Source organism: Pinus tabuliformis, chromosome 1_1 (assembly GCF_031772625.1).
Source record: "Pinus tabuliformis cultivar Carrire ecotype Pingquan chromosome 1_1, CPIR1, whole genome shotgun sequence".
Lineage (NCBI taxonomy): Eukaryota > Viridiplantae > Streptophyta > Pinopsida > Pinales > Pinaceae > Pinus > Pinus tabuliformis.
In genome coordinates, this window is record NC_142297.1 from 519,851,304 (window position 1) to 519,876,222 (window position 24,919).

At 35.0% G+C, this 24,919-nt stretch overlaps 1 pseudogene; it reads left to right on the top strand.

The window, feature by feature from the left end:
• The first annotated feature begins 10,126 nt into the window (after positions 1-10,126).
• Positions 10,127-15,411, top strand: LOC149214071 (2S seed storage-like protein pseudogene; annotated as a pseudogene).
• Positions 15,412-24,919: the final 9,508 nt, after the last annotated feature.

The following is a 24,919-nucleotide window of genomic DNA, read 5'->3' on the forward strand; positions in this document are numbered from 1 at the left end:
GTCTTATCATTCACATCAGTCTCACTGATCCTGCACTTAATCATTTTCTAAAAAACTTCCCGACCAGGCAACATAGCTTCACCCGTCCTTCTTGAACGGCAGACTGTGCAGTCTCAATCCTCCACTATGACCTTACCTCTTGGAATTATGCAATGTGCAATTCCTACCTCCGAGGATTGTTGCACTGTGCAATTTCTTTGCTCAAGCCCTGACCTTGACTCCTAGAATTGCGCAATTCCTTCTCCAAGCCTGGCCTTAACTGTGCACTGCATATTTTCTAGCCTAAAACTCATCCTTGAGCTCTTGAACTGGGCAACTGCGTAATTACCAAACCTATCTTGTCTCCCACAACTGCACAAGGTTCTCACCCAGTGCTCATCCCCTTAGCTGGTCACACTGACCCTCAAAACTGCATATTTTTTCCCCTTAGCCCAGCATGAACTGTGCACTGCACAGTCTCAAGGCTCAAGGCTTCTCTTTCTTCTCTGAACTACGCAAATAAATAGTCATTGATCCCTTTTCCCATCCCTTCATTCATTTCCAGCTTAGTCAATGGATTAGTATGCACAATGTTAGACTAGGGGATTTCGAACTGGTGTCATCTCATCATGAGTGAATTGCAGAAACATGTACCTTATGATTCCATGATGAGATGATGAAGAAGGAGATGAAGGAGTGAAACACGTTGAAAGACCATATTGTAGCTAAGTACACAAATTGATCAATCAAGAGAAAGCAAAGGGACACCAGTTTGTGATCGTCATTCAAAACTTGTGATCATTGAAAATCCCTTATCACCAAGCCATGTGGATGTGAAAATAAGAGCATTCTCATGTAGAACTGTAGCACATAGTAGCAACATTTCCTTGACATTTCCACATTATCAAGAATATTATGTCAACAGTGTCATGTCATGTCATCTCATGAGTTGTCAAATGCCACACCATTGTGGTTAATGATGTAAATTACGTTTCAAAAATCTATTGTAAAGTGAAAGTCCAAAGGACATGTATGGAACATGAAGAGTCCTGTAAAGTTGGAAATTCATAGGAATTCAAACAGTCATGAGGGTAGAAGAAGGGTCATAAGGAAAGTGAAGCATCACTTCCTCATTGTTATATATACACCCTCATTGTAAGAGTAAAGGACTTTTCACCTTGGATCCTCCCATATGGCATTACAGAGATAAACTACTTCTTTTGAGGAGAAAGGAGTGACTCCAATTCTGCATTATTGGAGCTAGTGGTTTCCATTGTATACATGTGTCTTGGAACTTTTACATAACATAAGAAGCCTAATGGGCCAACACATTCTTCATGCATGGATTATGGATATTTGTAAGATTATTATGTGCATGTTTATAATTCATGTTTTCTTTTATTTGTGCTTAACTAGTTGAACTATTTAGGTTATTTTTTTACTTATCATATTGAGAATGTGTTGTAATTTCTATTATTGATGTCGTATCCTCATGGAATATTCCTCTGGATATTAGACAAATCCTCCTCATTACATTGGTTTCACCAACTATCTCATCTTTGTGGACTATTTCGCTTGATGATGTATGGATCCTTCTTGTTTATGTTTTGTCTCTACTAGGGTGGTACTAATACCTCTCTTTTAGAGGCTCACTTTTCCTCCCCCCATAATGAAAGAAATTTGACACACATACAATCGAACACTCACTAGGCATACTCCCTTGCTTTTCGAGAGCACATTCGCACTCCTCTCTCTTGCTAAAAGTTAGAGCCAAGGCATATCTTTAAGATAACCAACAACCGGGACGTATTCCGGATAGGGATCCTATCCCAAACGATGTAATGTCTAATTGGGACCACATATCAAGGATACCTCTTGAATGTTGGCGGGTCCAACACTGTCAACACCTCCCTACTGAGTACGCACCCATAATAATCTTTCATAATATATATTTTAATATTTTTATTTTCAAATATATATATATATATATATAGATATATAGATCTAGATATAGATATAGATATAGATATAGATATATATATATATCTATATATATATATATATATATATATATATATATATATATATATATATATATATATATATATATATATTATGGATAAGAATCCTATCCTAAACGATGTGAGGTCTAATTGGGACCACATATCGGGAAGACTCCTTGAATGTTGGCGAGTCCAACATTGTCAATTCCTCCCTATCGAGTACACACCCACAATAATCTTGCATAATACATACTTTAATATTTTTATTTTCAAATTATACACACACACACACACACACACACACATATATATATATATTTCCATCTAAAAAGGAAAAAATCAACCAAGGTCATGGGACACATACTTAAACATGAATGACGGGGAAAACATCACATAGTGCACATCACTTGTGGTTAATTAATGACTATGGAAATTGGCATTGGCCTTGGAAAAGGAAAAAAGAAATAAATGGAAATTTAATTTAAGGAATAAAGGAAAATAGGAGAAAAAGAAGATGAAGGAACAAAAATATGCATGCAAGGTAAATTAGAGAGAAAATAAAGGAAAATGGAATAAAAGAGGAAAGGAAAGGAAGAGACAAATAATTAATGATAAAAAGGCACTTGAGAAATATTTGACATCTTTTGGGATCAGCTTATGATCATTTTTAGAGATCAAACTCTAAGAGGGAGAACAAGCAAGGGAGCAAGAAAGAAAGGAAAGAGAGATATCATAATGTATGTGAGAGAGAGATATGTTAGTTTTCAAGTGTATTTTATAACCAAGATACCCAAAAGACATGTCTTTTAAATTAAATCACCTCTCTTTTTAGGTTAAATTTTAGTAACTTTGTGCATTTACATTTGTACTCATATTTGTTAAAGTGTTGAAGATCACATAAATAATGGTGGTCAGTAACTATGGGTAAGTATATGTATTTACATATTGTTTCTATTTCGTCTTTTATGCAAATACTTGCTTAAATTATGATGGGTAGTAACTGATGGTAAATATGTTATTTATGTGAGTATGATTTATTTTCAATGGTCTTAATTTTAGGTGGTTTTGTTGATTTCCTTTCTTTTAATTTCCTTTCTTTAAATTTAAAATTTATTTTTGTTTTTTGTTATTACTTAGTATTATAAATAAATCAAGAAGTATGAAGACCCACAATAGCTACATTCTTCAACAAGTAGGTTTTATTTTAGTTTTCACATCTCTCTTTTGAATCTTTTCTAGCTGGAAGAAGGTCAAGTCAAGAAAAAATTTGCAGCCAACAATCCGTTACTAGCTTGGAACCCTATTTGATTCGTTAATTTTTGGTAAGGGTTTCTCATGTAGGATGAGGATTTGGTTGATTAAAAATTGGAAGAAAGCAATAATACAAATAATTTGGCTTCCCCTCTAGAGTACCAACCCAACATTGAAGGCAATAGGCAAAAATAATTTTCAGAGATGGAATTCCAACCTATTTCCACCACCCCACAAGTTGCTACCATGGATTAGGCTCAAGCTTTCCCTAAAGGGTTAGATGCAAATATTACAATAATGAATTTTGTATTTGCTATATACACTACTCCAGGTCCTCGGTATAGATCATAGGAGTTTGGAATATATGCGATTGACATGGGGCCTTCTAGAGCTAACTACACATCCCATCTTAAAAATCCTTACATCTTTACCTGTTTTTGGTATATACACAAAACTCCTACAAGGTATTGTATATTTTCTTGAATACCTAGCCTTAAGCAAAGGTTTATTATTTTCAAGGGTGTTTCTAACCACAAATCCTTCATAAGATGATCCAAGTGGCTCCAAAGATGCTCAAAAATCAAAGAGGGCTCAAGGAAGACTCAAAATTCAAATTTTATGGATTTCATTGAATCTAGGACCAAAATGGATATCTCATCATTCTAATTCCAATGGAGTGAACGAAACCTCAATCTGATTCTATATGAGAAAGTTATTATAATTTGAAGATTGTACCAAAGAGCAAAAGAAAAGTCAAAAGTCAACCTACAGGATATGTGGCATTGTTGATAGTATCGTATGGCTGATGTGGAACAATGGGATTTTGACACATGACATCTCAGTCAATAAGTACAGTCAACAATGGCAAGTCCCATTACTAACATGGCGTTGACAAATCACCGATTGTGCACATGACATGGCATGGTGATTAGGCATTTATGGACCAACGAGAGCATGCCACATGGCCCAATCACATGGTGCCACATGGCACCTCCAAATGGGCCAAGTGTCCTTGGAATGTGCAACCTCCCTTTTTGTCTCATGTCATTTCAAAGTCATGTGACATTGGTTAAGCTTAAAACCATATATGGTTAGAACAAATGTTTAATAAAAAAAAATGTTTTAACTAAGTGCCAAAATTAAGATTCCTCGAGGTTTTAACCCAAGACCCTAAACCAACCAAACACACTAATATATATGGGCCAGCCAACAAGCCATCTATAAGCTTTGTTAAATCTGCCTCTCCATAATATATTTAAGCCAACTTTATTTTCACAGTAGAGGGGGAAGAGGTCATGAGCAGAAATGAGAGCCACTTGGAACCTTGCGCATGCAACAGAACTAGGACAGAGGCAAAACCCTGCTGGCACAAATTTTGAGGAGAGTATATTCTAGGAGAATATTCCTTTGAATATTTCATAGAATATTCCCATGCAAAATCATTGAGGAATCTTAGAGATTCCCTAGAGGCTAATTTTTAAAGGTGTCAGATTCATATCAACTTTATACTCATTTTTCTCATAATTTCGCAAGGAGCACAGTGGTGAGATCAAAGTTTTCATCTGAGAAGAATATATTCAATCAACCTACAGTGAGAAATACTTATGGAATCATGATGAATCGAAAATACTCCCTAAGGGCTAGATTTTGATAATAGTAGAACCATATCATCTTTATACTCATTTTACTTAGTTTTCTGAAGGAGTGCAGTGGCCTAATCAAATTTTTCATCTGAGCAAGGATTTTCTGCCCATCTTCATAAAGGAATATTTGGGGAATATTTGAGATTTTTAGGTGCCCAAAATTGACAGTGTCAGAAAGAGGTCGAGTTTACAGTCATTTGACATGATTTCGCACAGCAAATTTAACAATGCAATCCATTTCTTCAGCAGCGCTATGCATTTTTAGGCCATCACCGGAAGTGGAGTTATATGATGAAGTGATGCTATGTCTTCTTTTGTTTTGCTGATATTATGATTTGATGTTGAGATCATTATTTACCATTTTGTTGGAGGATATTTGTAGGCCACTTCATGTGAGAATTTGTTATGTTGTCATGTTGGAGGAGAACTTGTATGAGTGAGAGTTCCTATAGGAGAACGTCTTGTGGAGAGACATGCCACTCTAGTTGAGGGAGTTTATACTTGTAATGATAAAGAATACACCATGTACTCATTATCATCTTGCAACACATAATAAGTGGCCTCCCCGCTCTTGACATCCGGCCTGGAGACGTAACCCACACTAGGTGAACGTCGTTATCTACTTGTGTGTGTTATTTGATTTGATGGTTGTCGTTGTGTTTCCTCTTATTTAAAGTATGCCCATGTGGTTTTTCATACTCTTTCACATGCAATTCTGCTAACATCACATAAGTAAAAGATCTTGGTTAATTCTGGTAGTAGAGAGAATCTGGATCATAGGAGAACTCTACTCAGACACCCCCTTTTAGTTTTCTAAAGGATCTCTTAGTCTCTAAAGAAGGCGAGGGTCAAATTTTAGAGCATAGTAGTGATAGGGGTTTAGGGAAGGAACCCCAACTTGCATTTGAAGGAATTTCGAGTCAGAAGGAAAAAATAGCAAGGTGCAAAATAGGAGACATAATCACGACTAGGGATATTTTAAAGATGTAAATTTATCTTAAGGTTTATATGACTTAGCGAATCATACTAGTCCCTAATATGCAAACTCTAAAATGTTTGTTGATATTTTTTGTAAAGATACTTAAATTTCTAATGATTTTATATAGTATATATAATTTTTTGACGATTTTTAAGACAATATAAATTTATGCTATAAAATTTGGGCAAATAATTAAAAAAAAAATGAAAATTGCAAATCTTTCTTTTGGAAAAAACATGGAAAATTAGCCCACCCACGAATATTAGCCCCTAAAATTTTCTCTAATCATGACTTCAATAGAAAGAATAAAGGAAAGTACACTTCTGTTGGAAATTTGAGGCACTCATCCTACTTGTTGGAAGTGATGAACAATACTGGGAGGGGTGAATCAGTGTTCTACCCAATGATCAACTTATACCAATTTTTTCCTTTTCTCTACACAATTACTGAATCTTGCATTAATTGATTATAATCAAATTATAAGATCATATAAAACATATAAACAAATAACCATGAGCAACAACACATCAATCAACACATGACACACAAGATATAAGGTGAAAAGCATCATCGATAAATAGTCTTCATCTTCATCTTTCTATTAATCGTGAATTCTTCTTTTACATATGATCAATGGCCACCACCTATTTGCAAGCCACGGATTTCCAATCATGTGAGTCGCTACTCACTCCAGCCCACTACTTGTATGAATTTTGGAAGCCACCGCTTGCTGGAAGCCACCACTCCCTCGACTTTGTAGAGCACTACCTACTAGAAGCCATGACACTGAATAAGTCTCACCCAACCAACTTTGGACTATTCAGCCACCATTGGATGGAAGCCAGCACTCCTGGAATGGATCAACAAAGAGTTTCAATTCTTCATGGAGGTAATTATGCAATTTGAATGGTGAAATTAGATATGTATATGTTGTCTCTTAATGAAAATATTTTGTTTTGAGTAGAATATGGAGTAAAACATGAATTCAATGATATAGCTAAAGGGATCATTTTGTGTGGGCTTTCAAAATATGATAATTTTTATGTAAAATATTGTGAGACTACAAAAGAGATGTTGGGCAGGTTGCAAAGTATGTATGCTGGAGAAGAATTGCAGATCTTAGAGAAGGTTGAAGGACCCTACCACTTAGATGTTGAGGAGGAGAATAATGCAAATTATTCCATACTTATAGCAGTAACAAATCAAGCCTCCTCATAAGAAGAATATGAAAGCTTTGCTGATAGTGAGAGTGGATCAAACATTGATCTAGAGGAACAACAAGAAGAGATCAACAACTAAAATGAAGTGTTGGCAAGGTTGAAAGAACAAGCAATATATTGTGAAAATTTGAAGCAGAGATAGCATATTTGATATATGAGTTGGATATTGAGATAAAGTGATACTAAATTCGTGATATGGTACAAAAGGGACTGATGAGGCTCTAGTGTATGTCATTATCACAAAGGCTATGTCGTGGGAGAATTTTGTATACTTCAAAGACAAGCTTGGACTAGTGGAGAATTCCTTTATCACTAAGAGGGACCATTGATATGACATCAAGAGGGCCATGGCTTGGACTATTTGCATCAATAAGAACTTGACCTTGACTATTCATGGGTGGACAATAGGGGTATGTCTTAGAATGTTGGTGACAATAGGAGCATGACCCAAAATTTGGTGAGATAACATGAGGGACAAACATTCTTGAAAGGAATGGTATTTGTGGCCCAGAAACTCATGGAGTGGGTTCCTCTTTAGCGTCATGGACTAGAGAGATGCCTTTGGATTTTGGACATGGATTTCCCTAGGGTTTGACAATGAGGGTTGGAAATGTTGAACTAGTCAGAGTACCATGAGGTAAGGCATCCACTGGATCAAGGTGACTAGTTGAGTAAGTACCATCGGTTAGGAGAGCTAACTTGGGTTGTGGCACATATTGATAATGAACCTAATGTAGGTTAAGGGAATTAACCTAGATAAAGATGCCATAGATAAGATTTACCTTTTTTTAGAAATAACTTGTATACAGAAAACATCTGGATAGTCATTATGAATACCTCCCTAGCTAAGAGAGAATGTTGAAGGATATAGCTATGGTATGTCCTCATAATCCTTGATGTATTTATAATACTACGTAAAACCACAAAAGAAAACTAAATTTTAAATTCGAAGAAAGGAAATGAATAAAACTACATAAAATTAATGTTGGATTAAAATAAAATTATTTTAGGAGCTTGAGTGGGCCTAATGGTTAAGAGCATGTCTTTCCTCCTAAGAGGTCACTCATTCAAAACTAGAGGAGGATAGAGTATGTATGCCTTTATAGGCTTAGCAGTCAAATTAGTAGTCAAATCGGAGTTGATCCCTTGTCTCTCAAACAAGGGGGTCTCATACACCAATTTAGTGTCTAATTTGGTTGTGACTTTAAAATTAGATAATAATAATAATTTAATCCAATTTTAAATATAGTTCATTCACATAATGATAGAGAAAGATTTCAATTTTAACGTTATTTTTTAATCAAATTATGTTTATCTCTCGCCTTTATTTTTAAATAATGTAAGTTCCCTGACATGGTTTTGCACATCTTATAAAAAGGAAAAATCTTTTTAACATATATTTTTAATCAAATTATTTATATCCTCAGCCTATTTTTCTTAAATAATGTAAGTTCAATTACATGGTTGTTAAGGTTATTTTATTCTCTTTTATATTTCATTACTTCATTCTTCTTTATAAATTTTTTGGAGAAACAATATGAAACGACCATTTCATTCTCCTTTATATTTTATTATTTCATTATTTTGTATAAATTGTTCTGCAAAACAATATGAATAACTGAGAACAGATAAATAATCCTTACAAAGATGGAATTTAAAAAATTCTTACCCATATGTTTAGTGAAGTTACAAAATATCAATTATTTTCTCATCAGTTGAAATGCTTTAGATTAGATCGAAGCCTTGTTGACTATGCCAATCCTCATATGCTCCTCAACTGCACACATTCATATGCCACAAACACCTCCACTCTTGGCGAACTCTTCTAGGTTGTAAGGTGTAGAAAATCATCCCTATCTATGTAGGAGAACTTAACACAGAGGAAGATCTCCCGTCGATACTCAAAAGTTTGTCAGGTTCATTATTTACTACAAAAACCCTGGCGAATCCCCATGTTATGTGCACATCCAAGTGGAAATGCATCAACCAACCTCTTGCTATAGACATTTACCATTACTAATATGCCACTGAGTTTAAGTTGATTGTTGATTCCTCAAATATTTAGAAATTTGACGATTAATCTTACTCATGTCCATCCAATTCCCAAATTTTTGGGGAATCAACGATCGACATAAAAATGCCCCTAATATACACAAATCATTGGCTAATTCAAAATCCTAGAACACTGTGAAACAAAACTCACCAGGTTTGTCAACAATGAATCTTATTGCAACCCAACGATTGACTGAAATGTTCACAATGTTGTTCATGGGAGTATTGACCAGCTTAAACTTATGAGTATCTGTTTCTAAACTATAATTGTCCAACCCTGATAATGTGTTCGTTAGTGAAATTTGTGGAATTCTAAATGTATTAGTTCAATTTTATTTAGTCCAATTTAAGTTCAATTTCACTCCACTCATTTATTAGTCCCTGCCTGGGACTAATAGCGATCGATCGATCGTTGACCATACATTAACCGGTCCTTTGACCAAAAAAATTTGTGCACTATCAAAGTTTAACCAAAGTTTATCTCTGCAAATATCGGTGTAAGAAATTTATAACCAAAGTTGTGAATTGGAGGTCTTATTGCACGCTTCACGTGCCCCGATGTTAAAATGAAATTCCGGTGTAATATTTTTACCCAAACTTTTCATTTGAAAAATTATCCACAATGAATTATCCGGTGTAATAGCTTTATCCAAAGTTTCCAAGCATGAGGTTTTTCAAACTTTGGTTAAAAGTTTTTTTCCAATCCAGAATGTTTGCAACCATTCAATAAATGCGCATGAGGGTTTTCAAACTTTGGATACAGGTGAAATACGTGGCGATTGGAAACGGAGGTAGGCGTTCCATCTTTCTCTGGCTTCAGTTGGGACGTGGAGTGTGAGATTTGGCATGCGCTACATGTGTTTGTCTCGACTCTCGATCTCTTCTTCGTTTTGTTTTGTTCTGAACTTCTATTAGGATCCATGCCTCCATAAATACAGTATTAGGATCCACTTCGTCTTCCCACCTTGTCACTGCCGCTCCATATAACTGTCTATCCTTCAAGGTAAAGAAGAAAGAAAAGTAATGGGCGTCTTCTCCCCTCCGATCACTACGAGACTGGCTCTTAAATGGGTGAGCTTAGGCGTAACCCTTCTCTTCCTCCTTCAATGGGGCACCCCAACTGTTGATTCACGTGAAGGCATGATGTATGGAGAGGGCTTGCAACAACAATAGTTCTGCGATCCGGGGCGACTGTCTCAATGTCGCGACTATTTGCAAAGACGGAGAGAGCAACCATCGGAGAGATGTTGCAAGGAATTGGAAAGAATGTCTCCACAACGCCGATGCCGAGCCATACAGCAAGTTCTCGATCAATCTCAATCGTATGATTCAACCATGGAGGACCTCTTCATGGATTCTGAGGCTGCACATAATCAGCGCCGCCGCCGCCGCGAATCGTGTGGAAGAGAAGAGGAGGAGGCGGAGGAGAGAGCCGCATACCTTCCAGAAACTTGCAACGTCCGCCAGCCTCCCTGCCGCTGCGACGTTCAGCGCCATTCTCGTAAGTCTTTCTATCGATTGATGAACGCTATTTAATATTAAACTCTAGTAATTAATTCCTGTAGTTGTATGTAGGATGCTGCTGTCATTATTCTGTGGACTAACACATTCTTTCATTTATTCACGATGTCATTTGTTATTGATGTTGATCCAACATCTAGTCTGCCACCTTCGCTGCTGTAAATTATATATATATATATATATATATATATATATATATATATATATATATATATATATATATATATGTTTCTTCTTAAAACGGGCTAATCCATACTGACTGATGAATCTAATATATATATATATATATATATTTCTTCTTAAAACGGGCTAATCCATACTGACTGATGAATCTAATCCATGTGCTAATGGTGTGTGGACAGGCTATTTCGCAACGGGCAGCAGCTTTTAAGTGCGCAACGACCAGAAAATATAGATATTGTGTCTACGTAACTAAATAAACAAGGGAGTAACTTAAGCCGCTATGAAATTGTAGTTTTCTTGTTTGGAAGAGTCGTCTCATTTCATTTAATGCCACCATTTATATGGTAGTTGGATGTGTTCCCTTTACTTAATAAAGGACTAATAAGCGACCAAATTCCAAATTCATTTTGTTTCCTTTCATGGTCACCATCAAACCAGGTTCTCTCTTTTTTTTTACTACACGCTTAATGAACTCAAATACAATAATACAATATATGCCTTGAAGCAAAAAAGCGGAATCAGACTAATAGAATATCTAGTATCCAACTTCGCGTATCTCTCTTTCTTGATTATTCACTGCCAAGTAAAGTGTAAATCTTTTCATTAGAAAAATTGAAACCTATTAAAATATCTTAATTACAATCAGAAAATACAAACATAACGAAATGCCTATGTAACACGAGTTACGAATGACTCTCGTTAAGACCTCGGAACAACATCAAAAGGTGGATGCTGGGTTTTTGGGCAGTGTTTGCTTCTGGCTATACATCAAAAAAAAATGTACCGCGTGAACATAACCTATCAAGATTAGTGAGCATATAGGAAAGGAATAGACGAGACCTGGAATTTCAAATCCTTATTGCCAGTCAAAATCTTTGACTGGTCGTTATAAATATTTTTTCTTTTCAATTTTCTTTACGATAGTTATAAATAAATTTAGATAATCTTTTTGTAATATAAATGTTCCCTTCCTTTTCTCTCTAATGCAAATTTGTTCCTTTTCTCTCTAATGCAAATTTGTAAAATATCTGTGGTCTTCTTTTCCTTCTGCCTACTGATGATGTTACAATGTATTAATTTCATAAAAGCTAACACAAATTTGTAAAATATTCATTGTATTCTTTTCCTTAAGCCTGCTGATGTTACAATGTATTAATTTCATAAAGGCTAACATGATGATTGAATTATTCTCCATGCTTATTTATTTTTCTCCCGCATTGTCAACTTTCTCACTTTTCTTCATTGAGTCATCAATATCAATGATCCTCCCTTTAATTTTCTTCTCTTGAAAAAATATTAAAAACATCCTCCGCAAATATTTCAATTTTGAAATCTTTTTTCAATTTTTTTTTCTCTCTTTTCTTCATTGAGTCATCAATATCAATGATCCTCCCTTTAATTTTCTTCTTTTGAAAAATATTAAAAACATCCTCCGCAAATATTTCGATTTTGAAATCTTTTTTCAATTTTTTCTTTTCAATTATATCTAATTGGTTCTTCAAGTCTGTATTTGAAGTTCTCAATTTCCTATTTCAAGTCTGTATTTGAAGTTTTCAATTTTTCTATTTCAAGTCTGTATTTGATGTTCGAATTTTCAAATTTTTTATGGTTTAGATTTTCAAATTTTGGTATCTTAAGTGTGTATTTCAAATTTCCATTTTCCAACTATACAATTTTTCAGCATAATCCAACTATACAATTTTTCAATTTTTGGTATTGGTATTTCAAGTTCTCAAATTTTCAATTTTCAGTTTTTGAATCTGTATTCAATATTTAATTTTTCTTGAAATTCAATTTTTGGTATTGGTATTTCAAGTTCTCAAATTTTCAATTTTCAGTTTTTAATCTGTATTCAATATTTATTTTTTCTTGAAATTTGGGTGTAATGTAACTATTCAAATTTTGTAATGTAACCATACAATTTTTACATTTCAAATTATTTTATGGTATTGGTATTTCAAGTCTGTATGCATAATTAAACTATACAATTTTTCAATTTTTGGTATTGGTATTTCAAGATCTCAGATTTTTATTTGAATCTGTATTTCAATATTTAATTTTTCATTGACACTAAACTTTCTGAAATACGTTGTTCATTCTAAAATAAAAGTTAATGAATTCATTGTTCATTCTAAAATACAAGAATTTGATATTCATAATGCAGAATTGATTTTTTAATTTTGTAACTTATTCGAAAAGTCTATTGAAAACTCTTGAAAAAGAAAGGGTGTTGTCTTCATTTAAGCCTATAGCATACACATAATATCTAATTCTGTTAACTTCTCTGCATCACAGTCTCCAGGGTTTCTGAATAAAGAGCTCGCAGGAAAGAGCTATAGTTTCTCCGCGCTCTCTTCCAAGGACAGAATCAATAGTTCCCAAATTCTCCAGAGAACAAATTACACACTGAAGTTGTTTTATCCTAGAAAGCGTGAGTGTAATGTGAATGAGCAAAGTTGGTTTAGATCTGAAACATGAGTGCTTAAAAGATTAAGTTTATGAAACGATCAATACCCCAAACATTCAACTTCTATAACATATTAAATTGATACAACAATATATGGAATATCTGGATTATTAAACTACATTTATTAAGATTTGCAATATAAAGATTTAAAATATTTGTCTACATAAATAAAAACTACTTATTAAAAAATAACAAAAAAATTATATATCACAAATATTTTATAAAATTTCCAAAATAAAAAAATATATATCTAATTCGCCATAATTACACTTATATAAAAATAAAAGTTCATCACTCTTTCTATTTCATTTGAAGAGTACACCCATGTTCATTTTGAAATATTAAATTATATAATTTGTATTTAATAATTAAACTTGTCCAACGCACTGGGCGTTGTTTTATTACACATTCAAGTGAATTATGCGATTGTTTTCTCTGTTCTGGAATAAGATGTCTTTGTGATAGCCTTCTATGAACGCATTAAATTAATATGAAAATTGTATTTCCTTTGAAATTCGATTAAATGAATTATGCGATTGTGTGATGCGGACAGCAAGATCTTTCAACGCCATGCACACAGCAAGATCTTTCAGGTAAGGTAGCAAGGTAAGGTAGCAAGTTTGTTCGATGAAGGCAGGTTTTTAGCGAAACAGAAAGTTTAGACATGTTGCATAGAGCGTTTGTATTGTGTTGTTGTGGCAGACCCTGGCAGAGACTACCGGCTGCATGCAGCACTTGTTACTTATGTTTTCAATGAACCTTATTTAAGTGATTTGTAATATTTAAGTCAATTTTTGTGGTGGTATAAGACTAGCTTGTGTAAGACTATTTGATAATAACAGAGAAATGATACAAAGTTGGATAAGACTTTTTGAGAATAGCATTTCATATTTGTGTATTCACAAAAAAACAAAAAACATAGTGAAATGAGTGAAATGAAGCAGCCGTGAGAAGCGGCCTCCTGCAAAAATAAACCGTTGCTCCAAAGTCATTAAAAGACAACAAAAAGTCGTAAATATGCATTGTGGGAAGTGCTGCATTTTTTTGCGTTGCAGGAGAATAACGCAGTCCAGCAATCAAACCGTAAAGTTATTAAGGCAGCCCAGAACAGAAGAAGAGTTAGGCGTTACTAACCCAACAGAAATTAGTTTCATTAACTTACAACGTTCTCACTCAAACTTGGGTTGTCCTCGTCCCACGGAGCGTTACCAAAAGAAGAGGCATGGCCGTCGAAGTTTAAAAAAATTCAAAGCAGCCTCCTCGAGTTTTTAAGAAAGTCAACAAACCGTATTTCAGAAGTCTTCATCCTCTTATGTCATGGTATTTTGTTTGAAGGCTCATGTTTAATGAGTTTCGAAGTTTTTCAAAAAGTTCTTTTATTAAAAAAAAAATCTATTGTATGGACCTTATTATATGGGATTCAAGTGTTGTTTAAAATTGTTGGCAGCATTGAAATATTGTAAGGATTTGTGAAATTTTTTTGAGAAAGTATTGTCTTTAAAAAAAATCATAAGCTTTTTTATTTTGTAGTAGTAAAGAAACTATTATGTTTATAATTTAATTAGTTTGTTGAGTCATAGTGAATCAATATTTAACAAATGGGAAAAGTCAAGAGGCTAAAAAAGTCAGCAGTTAGAGATGTATAAAGATTTTTTTGAAAGAATTAGAAGTGAAAAGGCAAAAGGATGCCTTTGCATTGACATGCATAAAAGAATCTGTAGATGACAGTGTTTTTCTCCTGATTTCAGATGCCAAAACAACCAAGGAAGCTTGGGATACTATTGAAAGGAGTTTTGGTGTAATGGGGGGCATTGCACTTGAAGATGAAGATGGATCTATAGCAATAGATCTACATCGAGATGAAAGGTTTGTTGAATCCCACTATTCACAACTGCAAGTGGATGAAGAATTGGTATATCCAGGGACAGAGCTTGCTCATAAAAATTTGGTGAATCCAGCGACAGAGCTTGCTAATAAAATTTTGGTGAATCGAGCAACAAAGCTTGTTGATGGCAGTGAAGTTGTCATTGGAGCAGTCAATGCTACAGTGAATCCAACAATTAATATTGATGATGTAAAATTTGATGAAGAATTGCTAGCTAACGATGAATGATTGCAGGTGATGCAACAAAAGCATCATATAGACATGATGCTATTCAGTGAGAAAAGCCCACTTGAGTCGGTGGAAGACAACTTGTCTGCAGTAGAACAAATTAGTATAGAAGTCGAAGAGACAAAGATAAAGGCAGAGGCAAACAGGGAAGCCCACAAAGAAAAAACAAAGACAAAAAAGCGGCAAAGAAAAAAGTGCAATAGGAGAAAGCTCTCATTACAGAGCAGAAGAACAAAACCAACTTGGTTATGTAAATATTTTTATTTCTACTATCGATTTCCAGTGTGTAGGGTACACAGAAAGATTACAAAGAAGAGTTATTTTTCCTTCAAACATGGCTTGCAACACCATGCATTGATAAATTTTGCATAGAAGCTGCAGAAATGCATGTTGAAGACATATTGGATGATGAGAACATCAATGAAATTTTTAGGGATTGGAGTCCTGAAGAGATGAAATTGTATTATGGTCTTATGTTTCAACAGAATGATGATGAAAAGAGAACTACCAAAGATAATATGTGGCAACCGCCCACATACAAGTCATTTTTTGAAGAAGTCCAAGATATGCTTAGAAAACCTCGAAGAATGGAAGATCTATGAAGAAACTAAGAATTGAAGGATACAACAAAGAGAAACGTTGAAACAATTTAGAGGCTATAGAATCTAGAAGAATAGAAGAAGAAAAGTAAATGTAGTTTAGAGTCAATTTTATAAATTGTAACCCTAGCTCAGACATAGTCCACGTATCTTAATTAAATTTTACTTAATTAAGGGGGGTGTTGGAGATTCTAATTCCAACCACGTGTTAGGTGTCAAAACCATCCCTCTTAAGCGTCCTACTTTAGTTTCACATAATTCGGTTTAAATCGAATTTCACTCGAATCGTTTATCACTAATGTTTCCAATGTAATGTTATTTAAATGATTTATAACATTGAGAAAAACAATCCTCTCTTCCATTTTTATCACATAAACTTTGGAACAAAATAAATTCCATCCTTTACAACTTCATTCATAAAACATAACAGAACAGAGAATCAATATGCCTTTTGGCTAGCCAGTATTATGAAAATATTTGAAATTTTGAAGTGACCGCTGGAGATACAGCTGAGCGTTTTGAAAATATTTGAAATTTTGAAATGACCGCAGGGATAGGTTGCAGTAGCATTAAAGTGTATAGATTGATGACATACATACCCCGAAGTTTGCATGACTCGGTCGACGGATAAACGAAAATGACGTCACAGGTATTTTCGCTTGATGGAGCAGTGAAGAAATCTGGATGTGGTTGCCAGAGAATACATGCAGGAATGAAGCATTGCAGTGTATTCTCTCTACAACAATGTCCTCAATTGACATTCCTGTGATTCCGGTGGGGCCATCTTAATCGGGGTGTCATGTCTGAGCAATTCTCAGCTTCTGAAGCACAGTGAACATACAGCCCTTCTGTCAGAGTTAGTATTCCCTCCACCTGTCCACCTCCATTTTGACTGTAGCTGAATTGCCGGAAGTGGTGTAATAACTTTTTCATAAGGAAAAAAAATCTCTATCTGCATTGTCTAGAAAGGAAAAGTGGGGAATTCCTTCGCTGGATGGTATGATCTCGGAAGAATTTTAATTTTTTTATTTGCCAAATGATTTTTACTGAAAAAAAAAATTCTTCTTTTAATCTGAAAAACGAATTCAATAGTATTATTTCAATCACTTCAGATTACACATTTTTAAATATTTAATTCAATAGTATTATTTCAATCACTTCAGATTACACATTTTTAAATATTTGTATAGTAAGATCGTATTTTTTTTGGTTTAAATTAAAATTTTAAATGTTATATATATGTTGTTTAAATTATATTTTTAAATGTGAAAGTAAATTTAATATATTAAATTTAAAAGTAAATTTAATATATTAAAAAAAACATTAGACTCTCTAATTAAATTGTTTAGAGAGGTTTTAAATTTGGTCAGGACAAATTTGATAAACTTTTATGGAAATTTTAAAAAATTTAGGTTACAATTTTCAAAGTTAAAGATTTTAGGTGTTTCTAGCTTTTGAATGGTGCTAAATCCATTTGGATTATCAAAAACAAAATTCAACCACTCTTATTATCATATTTTTAGAGAAATAATAACTATTTTTTTATTTTAAACATCTTTATTTAAATTTTAGAAAAAATTAATCCAAAAAATCTATTATAAAAATCACATCATTAAACTATGCATATAATATATTGTTGCTAATTACAAAATTTATATGATTTTTCATCATTACATTTAAATTAATATATTTCAAAGATCGTTAGATTAATAGTAATGGTTTTGGGTAATTTGCATTAATAAGTATGATATTTAGCCCATTGTATTATATGTTTAAATGCTTGGAGATAAATTCACTCACTCAAACCAAAGTGTTCATTTAGCTACTTATAAGTCAAATGTATCAACAACATTAAAATATCTATATTTATTATTGACCAAATTTTCTTTAATTAAAATTTTACAAAATAAATTATATATATATATATATATATAGATAACCCCTAATCGGGGTGATAAAGAGGGACAGTATGAAAAAGTGGACAGCGCAAGGGAGTGGATGGCCAGGACAGCCACCTACTGACCTCACCGTATATCAAATGGCTATGGTGGCGTCCTGCATGCCTGCGGGATTTTCAAGGCAGCGTAGTGGAAGGAGTGAGGGGGGAGAAGAGGTAAGAAGCGGCGACGGTAGTGGGATGGTGCGTGGGCCAGATGGGCGAAGTTACATGAGGGTGGTAAGGGGGGAAGCATTCCTTAAAATACAGCGAAGGGAGAAGAAGAACGGAGCAACGCAGGTACTGGGATCTTCGGCAGGGTAGTGTGATTACGGGTATGTCCCCCTTGACTCTCCTCCTGCATTTCACTCTGGCTTGCTTAGTATGGTGGTAGGGGGGGGATTGGAGCAAAGTGATGGGGAGGGGCAGAGCTTGAGCGGGTTTGCTTCGGACCTGACCCTGCATAGTAAGGTGGAAGAGAGGGGTAAGATGGGATTTGCAGGAGAAGGGTTGAGGCTGAACGGGTCAGAGGGTTGCATGGTGAGGAAGAGAGAGGATCAGAGCATAGGCATGTCAGGGAATTGCAGTAGTGGGGCAGAGGGTCAGCCCGAGAATTCCAAGGACCCTTTCCAGGAGAAGGGAAGCATGACAGAGAGCTTGGCCACCCTCCTTTGTCCAGGGGGAGAGAGACCTCTGATGCTACAGAACAATGGGGGTGGTCGGAGTGGGGCAGGAAAGCTAAGTGACAAGGAAATGCTGACTGACGGGAAGATTATAGTACCCCGAAAGCTAACCTATGTAGTTGATAATTGCAAGTAGGAGGCGATAAAGGAGAAAATGGCTCATCTAGGCAGAGGCAGGGGTTGCGGAGGCAGAGGGTGACAGAGACAGCCAAGCCGAAACGAGTCGTCAACCTCGGAACCAGCTAGTCAGAGGAGAGGAAGGAAAACCATGAGGACGACAATCCAGGAAGCAGCTCGAGCCTACAAAGAGGGGATGGACGCGGATATCCAGCAGCTAATTCAAGAGATGGAAGACAATGTAATGGAAGAGGAATCGGAACCTGAGATGGAGGAATGGGGAGATATTATCCCTGACCCAAGGCATACCAGAGGCCGAATGACATTGTATCGGCAAGCTTTGCATGTGTACTAGGTTTTAAAGCGTTTACTAGCTAAGGCCCTGGAGCAGGTGGCAGGTGAAGTGGCAGCAATAGCACAAGGCATGCCTAATATTAAAAAGGAAATGAAAAACTTGCAGATCATCATGATAATGCAAGACAACAAGCTGGAAGAGATCCAGCAACAGCTGAGGAAGTTGTCACCCGCACCAAATGACTCGATGGCAGCACCTGTAAACGCAGATTGCGATGAAGAAGACCAAAAGGATTAGTCCTCTACAGTTATCTTATCTGATTATTTTGTGGCCAACTTTTCTTTTCAGACGTTTGTATGGTAGTTTGTAACATGTTTAGTGTTTTTAGATGTGTTGTTCACATAGCATGGATAGAAAGACTAATTAAATTTTGTTATTGGATGGCATATACCAAACTTAGGTGGCCAACAGACTTGGTTTCCCATATGGGCAAGTTGAGGCCACCAGAATGTTGTATTTGGTACAACTTGTTTTATTAAATAGAAAAGGAAGGTACTACCCTAGCTTACAATATATATATATATATATTACATTAATTTAATTATTAATCATTTTAAATTTATTTTAACTCTTCACTAAAAGAGATCAAATCTATTAAGGTTCAAACCTCTATTCGAGTACAAAATTTGAGGAAGTGCTTGTAGCTAGAGATTAGATTTTGTCGACACTTGATAGATCCAAAGTTAATGTTAGACTTATTAATTTATTTGTGTATGTACATATATATAATTTATATTTATATTTTATGCTTTTTTAATGTTATGTTTTTAAATAGGCTACATTAGAGAATAATACCATGGGAAAAACTATTTGATGTCTCAAAGTCATAAAACGGCTCATGTTTACATAACATTACAACATTTCTTCCATACTGGATTGGAGCACATCCCTTATGTTATTATTAATTTTTTTAATCTTTTACCAATAATATAATAAATCCACAATCCCCTCTTGGAGCAAAATATATTCTGAATGTAGGCGCTACTTGTGGTCTTCTTTTGTGTTGTTGTTGGATCTATTGCTTGTTACCTTGGTTTCTACTCTTCTTGTTGTTGCTAAATTGTTTGACACAAATCGTTTTTGTTCTTCTTTGTTGTTTTTTCCTGCATGCGAAATGTACTCTCCCATTTGAAAATCGATGCCAAATCTATCAAATGGAGATCTTTGGTTCTCAAGCAAATTTTCCAAGGCTATGGTGCTCTTCACTTCCTTCAGCTGCTTGTCTTTTTCCTCCAGCTACATCCACATGGAGACCACTTATGCTTCTAACTTTCCAGATAATCCCTCCTTCTCCTTATGTTGAATATACACTAACTCTTCAATTGTTTTGGCTTATTGAAGCTAGGTTCTCAAATTAATGATTTCCTCCTTGAGCTTGGCCTCCTTATCATCACAAATCTGCAAAACAAATTCTTCATCCTTGCATGCAACTATTAGTCTACCAACCTCAACTGTTAATTTTTCAATAGCCACTAAAGCTAACTCATATTCTTCTTGAGGAAGCATAAGTTTATCACATTCATCAATATCATTGGCTGAATCAGTGATACTGACATCTACTTGAAACATAACTTTTAAAAAAATCCATTTGTGGTTATAACATCAAATTTGTTGCATGAAAGCAGTTTAGGTTCTATTCAAGCTTCATTTTTTGATATTTCAGCTGGACCATTCGTACTAGGGAGACTGTTCTTCTTTGGCTAAGGTTCTTGCCTTTGATGAGCCTTCTTCTTTTTCTTCTTCTTACTCTTCTTTTTCTCCATTGTTGTTATCATCACCTCCAAATAACACTTGCAGTCTCTCCCAAATCTCCATGGCATATTTGAGAACTCCAATTTTCTCCAAGTCTACATTATGGATATTCTCACAAATGATACATCTTCCTTGAGCATTTTGTTGCATTACTTTAGATGAGAGTGGATCCTCGCCAAATCCTTCACAAATTAATCTCCAAATGTTAGATAAAAAATAAAAAAAGATAATAATTTAGCTTTCATTCTTTCACGCCATACCTTGAAAGTCACAGTAGTGAGGGCATATACTCCTGCATGATTCATTCTAAAAAAAATTGCAAAATTTTCACCAAATCTACCCAGATGTACTCTCCAGCGATTACGCTACAATCAAGAGCCCCAATCTGATACCACTTATTAGAAACCTTGAGCACTACGAGAGTGGGGTTGAATCAATAGTGTGACTTTTGATATATTTTTACCAATTTTACCATTTCTCTTCACAATCACTTATTCATGTGTAAATTAGCCAATAATACATTAGTATATCAACACGTAATCATATTAGTAGCATGTACAAATAATAAGAAACATGTAATAATAATAAAAAAAACCATGAAAACCATCAAAAATCACATCACACAAGGACAATAGATTTAAGGTGGAAAACACAAGGGTAAATACCACCATCGGAAGATAGTCTTCATCGTCGTCTCTTCTATTATGTAAAAATGCTTTTACATCTGATTCACTAAACACCACCAGTGCGCAAGCCACAACTTGCTAATCATGTGAGTCGTTACTTGCTCCAGACAACAACTTCTATGAACTTTGTAGGCTACCACCAACACAAAACCACCACTTCCTCAACTTTCCAAACCAACGCCTACTAGAAGCCACCACTCCTAATAATTCTCACCCAACCACCACTGGACTATCCAGAAACCACTAGATGGAATCCACAACTCCCAAGTTCTCACGACACTAACTGAAGGATGCTACTACACCATGATAATGTAATCCACTTCTTACTTGGAAAGCCATCACTCGCCCACTTAAGGCCCTAAACTTTAAGCTCCTTTGTGGACCATGTTTTAGAATTATTTAGAATGGGTCCATGATCACTGCATATAAACAATTGTGAGCCTCATTTCATCCATTTTCATACTTGACTCACAACATCAATCTCTGCTCATCAATTGACTCAAACACCTGCAACACAATCACTAATATACATATAAAACTTTGCAACACAATTGCATCCAAAATCTGCTCAACAAAACCAAAACCTGAAGTAGCACATAATGAAAATCTGATCTACTCACTCAACCATAAAAAAACTCATACATTCGTACAAAACTCATATACTAAAGTCACAAAAAATAACTCTCTAATAAAACCCATGCAACACAAATGCATCAAGAATATAAACTTTGATCTTAAACTGTAGCTGCTACAATAATATCTCTTGTTACACAGTATTTTGTCACGCCTCCTTCACTTCCTTGTGACATACTCTGAAGTGCCTGAAACATGACTATTATACAACATACTCATCCATGTATACAACTCAAATCCCTCCTAAGACTTTGTTTGGAAAATTTCTTGAGCTTTTTTTAAAGAAATAGATCTTAAAACCCTGAAATGAGAGTCATCGCTCTTATGAGGCTTAATACAGTGATGGTTGCCTATTACATTGTGTTTGACCAGTGATGGCATCGCTCTATTCCCTTTCATGACCGTAATGATCCCAAAAAGTTAATTTTCCCAAAGAGTATGAGAAGCTTCGTGATCTAGAAGCTTCTAGAGCGACAAGATGGAGGTTGTTTTGAATATATGAGGTCAAATACTCTCATCTTGGCCTCTTTATCTTATCCTCATGAGCTACCTCCTTGAGATAAGGGCCTAATCCTATCTTTGGGAAGTCCTAACTCCCTCTCCCAGCCTGTAAATTATTCTTCTCCCATTCCCAAATGGTTGCTCTATGTCTATTTGCACCCTTATGCTAAGTGTGTGCCTAGAGGCTATTCATTAGACTTGGAGAAGGAGTGCTTGGAGAGTTCTTGGCTTGGACATGGATTACCACTCAAGGATAGCCTTTCAAGATCAAGATTTTGGTTGTAAGCTTCCCTTTATTTCTTAATAATATACAATTGTCGGTCCATCTTCCCAAAATATATATGTTCATGTATTATTTAGCTTGACATTCCTTAATTAGTTAAGTAGGTTGTTATTGGATTTTCTACTGGTTTTGGCATGCTTTGTTGTATCTTGATCATTTTTGCAAGTACATAAATGCTGAGAGAAGCAGGAAAAAGTCTGTGACACAAGCAGTTCGAGGCCATGAACAAAGGAAATTGGAATAGCATCAAAATGAGACAGGTCATCTCTTTCGTTCTACTTTTCAATTATAGCATAGGAAGATGTCTAGTTGATTGTCACTTCAGTTTAGATCCGCTCATTGGGCTAGAGGGATCGTCTTTGTCCGGAGAGAGAATTAACCTTGTCAACAAAATGGTGACTCCACTGGGGAGCCTATGATCCTTTCCTTCCTTTTCTTTACCTTGTCTTTTGACAAGTTTGATCAACCATTCATTTTTAGACTCCATTGCTTGTATTTAGTCAGTCTCACTTTCTGGTAGATGCTTGAAGGTTGTTGATTTGAGTTGTTCTTGAAGATTTTGTGTTTTTCTTTGCTTTTCTCGCCCATCACGTTTTTATCCCTGACAGTCATAATGATATCACGGGTTTGTTGAATACAGTAGCGATGATCATTGCTTTTCTCTTAACAGGTGTGATGATTGTAGAAGTTAAAGAAATTTAGGGTTTGTCTTCTTGTTTTAAGTTCTTTTTGCCTTCTCCCAGTGATTTACCAGTGTGATATTAGTTGACTCTCTTATTGTCTAATTACAATTGCCTCTTAACTTGATTTGAGTATGCTTGAAGTTTGATTAGCCTTTTAGGGTTTCTAGGTCTTTTAGGTCATCCTTCATCCGCTCGTTAGTCTTCTCATCAGAGATCAATTACCTGAGTTAAAGATTCTTTCGTGTGTTCGAACATCTTTTTCAAATCACTTTTGGTTCTTGTGTCTTAAGTTGTTTTCATTAGTAGATACTATGAAAGTCACTCAAGCTCCATTTGAAAAACAATAGATTACAAATTGATTGTCTCATTTGAATTGAAAGGAAGTGTTTGCTTTGAGTTTTGTGTTTCAAAAAGTGAAAGTGAAAGCGTTTATCTTTTCATAGTTTTTGAAGCATTTTGGGTTGCATTCAAATCATTAATGTGAAAGAGATTTTCATATTTGTTGGCTTTCTTGCATTCTCTTTTACTTTTGCACTAGATTACGTTGATTTCATTTAAGTGAAAAAGAGAAAAATCATCATTATATCTTAAAGTAGTTTTTCTTTAAGGTTTGTTTTGGCATTACATTTGATTATCATGTGAAAGATTAGATTTCATATTTTGCATTTAGCATTTGGATATTTTCATGGATGCACTTTTTCATTTGGTTTGATGCATGATTTGAGTGATCTTCTTCCCTACATAGATAACTTTCATCGAATTGAAGGATTTCATTTCATCATCTAGTTGCATTTTAGGAGTAGGTAACATCGTTAAGGCCTTGAAATTGAAACATAATTTCAAAGATCAAATTTAAAATATATCAATTAATATAAAGAGCATTTGAAACATTAGCGTTCATACTTAGTGGTCTAGGCTAGAGATGTGTTCTGACGTCTATAAAACTTAGCAATTGTCATTCGCTTCGGCATTAGACAGTGCTAGCACAGACTTGTATTCCCGTACTATCGCATATATAGAGGGATACCCCCATAGGTTGCAAACCTTTATCCATACGAAGCCGAGTCTATCGCCTTGTAAACGTAATACACTGAACACAGCATTCAGGGAGATTACTTGCACGTACATCAAGTCCCTGGTAATTTTATTTGCTGAGGTGTATATTGCAGTTCACGATTACTTGGTACTTATTTTACCTAGATTTACCTGAGTATTCATTTCGATATTTTCTGACTCTTTAAATTTAAAAATATCATCAAGCAACTTGTCCTTTCAAACTT